Source organism: Octodon degus, unplaced genomic scaffold (assembly GCF_000260255.1).
Source record: "Octodon degus isolate 3935 unplaced genomic scaffold, OctDeg1.0 scaffold00110, whole genome shotgun sequence".
Taxonomy (NCBI): Eukaryota; Metazoa; Chordata; class Mammalia; order Rodentia; family Octodontidae; genus Octodon; species Octodon degus.
In genome coordinates, this window is record NW_004524686.1 from 8,705,232 (window position 1) to 8,713,321 (window position 8,090).

Consider the following 8,090-nt stretch of genomic DNA (forward strand, 5'->3'; position numbering starts at 1 on the left):
GTTTGCAGACCAAAATTAGAGAAAAAGGAGGGCTGCAAGGAAAGCCAACATTTTGGCCCTAGCCTTCTAAGGTCAATTAAGACTCAGGACATAGGAGAACCTGTACTGTAACATCATGTAACTCAGTAGTGTCCCAAATTTTTAAATCAAGAAGATTATGGGGTCAAAAGGGAAAGTGATCGATGATGTAGAGTGTGCCTAAGGAGAGTAACTTGGAGAGAAAATATTCTCTCAGATTTTCACAGAGAGCACATTGACAAAGCAATGACCATGCCTTATCCACATGGCTGACAGTGACAAAAGTGCTGCAATCTGAGGTACAGGATGTCAGGATAAATCCTGAGTGATTTGACTGACCTTATCAGACCCGAAAGCTACAACTCTTGTTGTATAAGTCCTGCATTACCTTGGTCTTAACCATCCAGCAGAAAAGTATAAAAACGAAATATAAGAAGTAAAGCCATGCTTTTATGTAGAGCTACAGGTGACTTAGGTCAAGAATTTCTGACATTGCCAGTGAAGCGGAAGACCCAATACTATTATGGGATACTGGACTCTTTTAGAATATTCTGCTGAGTTTACACACCTATAATATTCAAATAACGGAACTTAACCAAAAAAAGGGTATACAGATGAATGTCCATTTTGTATCTGTGTGTTCAAAGTGGTTAGGATAGATATATAGTTACTTTCTCTTAATGAATAGAGCTATTTGTTCTAATGGTGTTTGTAAATAAGATATCATGTCCACATCTTGTACAGTAATTAACCACTAGGAAGAATGTATGCAATGTGTGAATTATTGATACTGTCCTACCAATTTGACTTGAAACTGTCTGATTGCTATTTGTTTATCAATATAATTATGGGAAAAAAATTAAAAAAGAAATTGATCAATTTCCCCTATAAAGAGCCAGAGAGTGAATGTTTTTGACTTTGTAGGCCATATCATTTTTGTACTCTATAGTAGCTCCTATTCAACTAGTCCTTCTCATTTTCATTACCTTTCCATCTTTGTCTCTCAACAGCGATCTCCACCACACAAACACACACACACACACACACACACACACACACACACACACACACAGAGGCATACCAAGATGAGTCAGAATAGAGCTCCTCCTTGATTATCTTGTTTGTCTCCTTCTCTTGAGAGACATCATACTTACACTGTAATCTGAACAGATTTCTCAATTTCCCTCCTTCTTTCAAAGTGGATATTTTGATATTGATGTAAAATTGAGGTATTCTCTAAAGCAGTCTTTTGCAGCACTTTGTAGAGATAAATCATGTTAAAGTTAAGGTGAATGACCAAATAAAAAAGGAAAACCTGAGCACAGTCAGATATGCACAGAGCAGAGGTGTTGTAGGCAGCCAAGTTAGATAGAAATATTATGGGCTGTCAGACAGGGCCAGGTCCTCAATGAGACAAGATGGAAGACAAGGAGAATTTTCAACTTGTAGCAGACAGATACTCCCTTATGGGTCGCATCTCAAGACCAGGACAAAAATGAGTAAACACATCTACATACTTCGCTAGGGATGAGCATCACGGATTGATATTATAAATAGGTATCAATCACCTTGAAAGAGTCCTAATGAGTCACTAGCCCAAACCCAACAGGAGGAGACCCTCTTCTATATTCTTGCCCTCTTGCTGTGACTTGCCTCTCCATTTCGTACCAGATTTAATCAATTTTTACCTGGGCAATGGTGCTTATAATCCCATTGGTTGACCATAGATTTGACCCACCTCTTGCCCACCTAAGCAAGTCCCCGTTTTCTCTACCTTAGCCCCACAAGATTTTGCCCTATAAAAATAACCTGGAACAGACATCTTCCTGGGCAACCCACTTGCCCCCCTTCTGTCCTCTCTGAAGAAGCTTTCTTTCCCAATAAATATTCTACTCTTACCTCTGTTTGCTCCTAAAATTCATTCTTCTGTTTTAGAGAACATGAACTCATCCAGGTCAGGTCGGGAGATCATTTTCCCCTATATCAGAGGGACTGTGAAGAGACCTAGAAATGGATGCTATGCACAAGCCAATAAGAGGGCCCTGGATCAGATCCCTTCCTCTCAGGTCTCAGAAGAAACATGCTTCCATTCAAATTAATATCAGACTTGTAGACATCAAGACTGTAATACAAGAAATTTTGGTGTTTGAGCCACCTAACTTGTGATACTTTGTTAGGGCACCTCCAGTGAACAAATACATGCAGCCTCTCAGACTCCTGCTTTCCCAGATATTAAGTGAGTACAATAATAACTCCCTTACATTGTAGCTGTAAAGAATAAAAAGATTCAAACACATAAAATACTTAGAGTAATACATGGCATAAAAGTACGTGTGAGGAATTAATGTTATGGATGCTACTTATTTATGTGAAAGCATTTATCGTTTTATGTCCAGGTAACTGCCTGTAAGGAAGACTTAGACATTTGCCCTTTATTTTCAATGAGCTCTTCTTCACTTTCTATCACTAGTTCACGTCATTGACATTTTTTCCTATGTGACTATTTATACGTTGCCTTCCAATCAAACTACTTCTCGACGCAAGTTTGCATCTTTCTTTAAGCATGATATTTTCTTTCATTCATGTTGCTTGAACTCCTGTGACCCTATCAAATGGTTTCCCCAGGAATTCCTTATCTTGGTATTTTCTTCGAAGGATGCACTCTCAAGAGTATACCTTCTTTCCATTTCTACCTGCAAATAGCACAACAATATCAACTGGCAGAGATAATTACTCACTTGTGAAAGAAAGTGTTATTTATTTCTGCTGCAACACAATGCAATAGAAATGTCACTCTGAGTCAGGTTATATTAAGCAGCTTTGTGTCACATGACACAGTGTGAACTGACACATGCTGTGCTTCTGGATTAGAGCTGGGGTCACAAATCTAAAGACACACTTTAGCACAGAAGGAAGTACTAGTGGCTGTAAGTAACAAAAATACTATTCATATATTTTTCCTTCTGTAGTCTTGATTTTTAATGTGTTGGGATTATTAGGATGTTGAAATTAATTGCATAAGTTAACCCACCTGTATAATATTAAATGTGAGCTGGGCAGAGTACTTATACTTTTTCCTGGTCTTTGTATGAAAACACCCTACATCGCTACAGGGAGACATATACTTGGAAGCCTCACACACTCTTTACCTCTGTTTTTACCATTCTCATTCTCTCTCTCTCTCTCTCTCTCTCTCTCTCTCTCTCTCTCTCTCTCTCTCTCGGCCTCAGTTTCGCTATTTAAAATTGAAGTGTTGACTAGATTATCTCAAAGTGCCAGCAAGCTCTAAATTGCTAAAATACACTGGAACACTGTGAAAATGCAATGCGGAGATCCATGATGGTGCAGCGGCCAGCTACCTTTTCTTTACCCCTTGGCAATTTGAGCTTTTATCTGAAGGCTCTTTTACTTTTATTTTTAATTCTGTCTTCATTCTCCATGAGGATTTACATACAGTAATACAATTAGATAGCTAAATATCCTGCACTGGGTTCAATGATTATACAATGAATGTAAAAACAGCACTGGAAGTTCTTTGAATAATGTTTAAACTTAAAATAAGAGTTTAGCAAGATGCTGACGTGAGGGATAAAAACAAATTACAAGCAACTGAGAACTTCATGAGTATGAACAACTCCATTTTTAGTTATATGTGAAATGTAATTGTGCTCATTTTCCAATAGGCAAATGCTATCTCTACAGAAGGTACATGTAAATGAGAATGTTTGAAAATATGCATCTGTAAGAAGACTGTCTTTCTTATGAATTTTAACTTTCTGAGACTGGCTTATTTTCCTTAACGTGATGGTTTCTAGTTCCAACACACCATAACAAATGCCATTATTCAGTACTACTACTAGGAATCAATAAATGTGGCATAAACAACAAAAATGACAGAATTTAACTGGCAGGATAGAAAATAAGCAGAGAAGAAATTTGCAGGTCATAAAGATGATTCTGAGGTATAAGCAAATGCTGTTCTGTCTTATTGCCCTCATTCTCCCACTCCAGAGGACTGGACAGGCATGAGTCAGAGATGTTACCAGTCCAAAGAGAACTCATCCATTCAGACATATAATTGAGAAAGAAGAATGACTAAAAGGATTAACTTGACCTGAAAAATCAAGGGGTATGCGAGAAACCCTAGGTTGAGTGTAACCCAAGAGTGTGGAATTTAGGAGAGAAAGTGACCGGTGTGGTTGTGGTGGAGGCAGTAAAAAAGGGAGTGGAGCATGTAGATAATTACAGAGCAGAAGACTGGAATGGATTGGCCTTTTCTTTCCACCTATAATGAGGAAAACTGGCACCCAGAACTCAGATTTATTTTTAGATTCAGCCATAAAAAATTGAATGAGGATAACCACCAAGTGGAAAATTACAGAAGAATTCATTTGTGCCATATTTGGCACTGAGAAATTTCACTATACCCTGAAATCCAGGTTGTCCTGTAAGTAGAGAGAAATGATGATGATATACCACTAGGAAGGAGTGGCATTCAAGCCAAATGAACACAAGGGCTTCCAGGTTTAGGCTAAAGAGGAAAACTCCTCCAATTTAATTACTTCTAGCCTGAGTGCTAAGGACTTTGGAATAAAAATTTATTTTGCATTATATGAAGATAGTATCCATGATGCATCCCATAGTTATATGCACTATTGTTTTTCATTGACTATGTTCATATTAGTCCCTCTCCTTATAATGCCTAAAAATTCCCAGACAATAGTATTTTTGATGTACCTAGTTGTTTTGCACTTTGTTGGTGACCAGATCATGAAATTTGTAAAAATGAAACTTTATTCCTTTAGAATCAGCAATTTCTTTTTGTTGTTGTTTTTGTTGTTTGAGACAAAGTTTCATTATGTCATTCAGACTGACCTTGAACTCACGATGTAGCTCAGGCTGGTCTTGAACTCAGGGTGATTCTCCCAGGTCTACCTCCTGAGTGCTGGTGTTATTGGCATGCACTACTATGTCCAGCTTGGCAACTCAATTTTATGAGTTGAGTAGTAGCAGTGAGCAAGTTCAACAGAAAATTACCTCCAAATGATTGGCTCCTGGCAGCGGATAAAATGTCCTGGAGAAATTCACCAAAGTTTAGGAATAAGGCTACATGGAATTTTTTAAAAACCTGTTACTTTCTCTTCTGGGTTGACTGATGTCATGAGCTTTGTGAGAAGGACTGAGAGACTTGAGAGCTTTCTGAATCCCTATGGGCTCCAAATTGCAGAGAAAACAGAAGCAAGTATCCAAAACAGATGTCTCTACTCTGTATTGTTTATTATTTATGCTTTTTCAATTAAATTTTTAATGAGTCATTTGTAGGAAAATAGAAGCACCTTGATACAATAACATTAAGTGAAATAAACAGACACACAAGCTTAATTATCACATTTTTTGACTTATACGCAAAACCCAAAATATAAATAAAGAGTAAAATCAAATATAGGGTTATAGATCTTTTGCAAAAGGTAAAGGGTCCTAGAGTTTCTTTGCTTTAGATGGTAGAAAACTGTACAAGAGTCTGACTCCATCACTTCCCATCATTTGGAATTCCTCAAAATGGCTCTGCCATAGAATCCTGATCTTCTTCTCCTTTAAAAATTCTTCACAGTTCCCATGCTTTGTGGAGGAAAAGCATGCACATACTTTTAAGTACCTGTACCTACATGGTATTTTGACTACCTGACATGAATGGGTAAATTTGAAATAAGATACATAAATGATCCTTTTCATCGCACCATACCTCTGCTGGTCCTGTCCATGGTTAGATGAAGAAGTTCTTTGTGTGTGTCCCTCACTGAGCAGCAGTGTACTAAACAAGTACTCTCATTATTTTGAAGATTATTCATTGAAATGTGGTAGTGGGTGAACTGGGCATGAACACATTATGTATACTAGATAGAATGCTATCCTGGTCATAAATATTGAAGAGACCAACTATTTCTTAGTAGTGAAACATATTTATTACTACCTCACATCAAAAAGTTGACTTGTCATGAGAAAAATGAAAAGAAACAACGTGTGGTGTGTTTTGCAAAGACTTATTTTCAAATAGATCATGAACAAAAATCAACCTGCAAGGAAATACTTGAAAGAATCAAAAACTAGAACCACCACTAATTGAGAAGTCTTTGCATGACAAAAGAAATTACTAACAGAGTTAAAAGACAACCCACAAATTTGGAAAATAAACAAATAATAAGTACTAAGAAAAAAAGACTTCTATCTAGAATTTATAAAGAAATAAAAACATTAGGGCTCCAAAATGTAAAGACCCAGTCGAAAAATGAGCATTCAAGATGAACACACACTTCTCAGAGGAAGAAGTGCAAGAAGTATATAAATACATGAAAAAATGTCCCATGTCAGTAGCCATCCGTGAAATGCAAATTAAAACAACATTGAGATATCATCTCACCCCAGAAAGAATGGCTATCATAAAGAAATCACCCAACAACCAATATTGGAGAAGCTGTGGGGAAAAAGGAGCCCTTCTCCACTGCTGGTAGGAATGTAGACTGGTGCAACCATTATGGAAGTCAGTATGGAGACTCCCCAAAAACTAGGACTGGAAATCCCATTCAATCCAGCTATCCCTCTTCTGGGAATTTTCCAAAAAGATCTGAAAACATCATATCACAGTGATATATGTGCTCCTATGTTTATAGCAGTGCAGTTTGTTATAGCCAAATCTTAGAAACAATCAAAATTCCCCTCACCTGAAAAATGGATGAAAAAGATGTGGTGTTTTTATACAATGGAGTATTACTCAGCTATAAAGAAAAATAGACTTGAAGCATTCCTATATAAGTGGAGGCAACTTGAACATATACTCATAAGTGAAATAAAATAGACCCACATGTGTAACTATTGTACACTCTCCCTATTGTAAGAACTCAGGAGAAGGTATAAAAATTGAAAGGTATAACACAGTTAAGGGAAAACAAGAACTTAAGGATTAAACAATGAAGAGAGAGAAAGGAGAAAAATTAAGAAATATGACAGGGGCAAAATCATACTTTTAGGGGATGTGTAGAAGGTGGCCAAATGGAAATAACATGAGAGTTTAAGGAAGAATGGGGTTGTGTGGAGAGATGACTCCATCAGAGGAACAGGCATGGGGAGGGAGAAGACAGCCTGCAGCCAGGATCCAGCGGTGACAGTGCTGCAGTGCTGGAGAAAACTTGGAGAATACAATGGCAGCTTTTCAATATTTCTTTACAGTTGGAACTGACAAGCTAGAATTGGACTGGCATATCACAAAAGATGAACAAATTATAGTGTCACATGATGAGAATGTAGAAAGATCAACTGGGATCAATGTAAATGTCTCTGATCTCAAGTATTGTGAGCTCCCACCTTACCTTGGCAAACTGGATATCCCATTTCAAAGAGCATGCCAGTTTGAAGGAAAAGATACCTGAATTCTATTACTGAAGGAAGTTTTGGGAGCCTTTCCTAACACCGCCATTAACGTCGATATCAAAGTCAACAACCATGTTCTGATTAAGAAGGTTTCAGAATTGGTGAAGCAGTATAAGCAAGAACACTTAACAGTGTGGGGTAATGCCAGTTATGAAATTGTAGAAAAGTTCTACAAAGAGAATTCAGATATTCCTATGCTCTTCAATCTACAGTGTGTTCTGCTTATTCTTAGCCTTTTCTTCACTGACCTCTTGCCTTTTGTGGCTATTCAAGAGCATTTTTTTGAAATCCCAATGCCTTCCATCAAATGGAAGATAGAAGAACCACACACCATATCCAGAAGTCAAAAATTTCTCATCTGTCTTTCTGATATGTAAGAATTCTAATTTCTTAATATGTTATTAATGAGGAAAACTTTATATGACCGCCTCACTGCCTGAGGCATTTGGGTATTAAATGATGAACAAGTATATAAAAGAGCTTTTGATCTGGAAGCAACTGGAGTCATGACTGACTACCCAACAAAGCTTAAGGATTTTTTACATAATTTTCCAGCATAGAAAAAGGTACTTGAGGCTGGGGAGATGGCTCAGTGGAATACGTGCTTCCCTGGCAAGTGCAAGGGCCTGAGTTCAATCCCTGGTTCT

At 37.5% G+C, this 8,090-nt stretch overlaps 1 pseudogene; it reads left to right on the forward strand.

Moving 5' to 3' along the window:
- LOC101588003 overlaps nt 1–8,003 on the forward strand; it is a 19,393-nt pseudogene extending 11,390 nt beyond the window's left edge.
- Nucleotides 8,004–8,090: the final 87 nt, after the last annotated feature.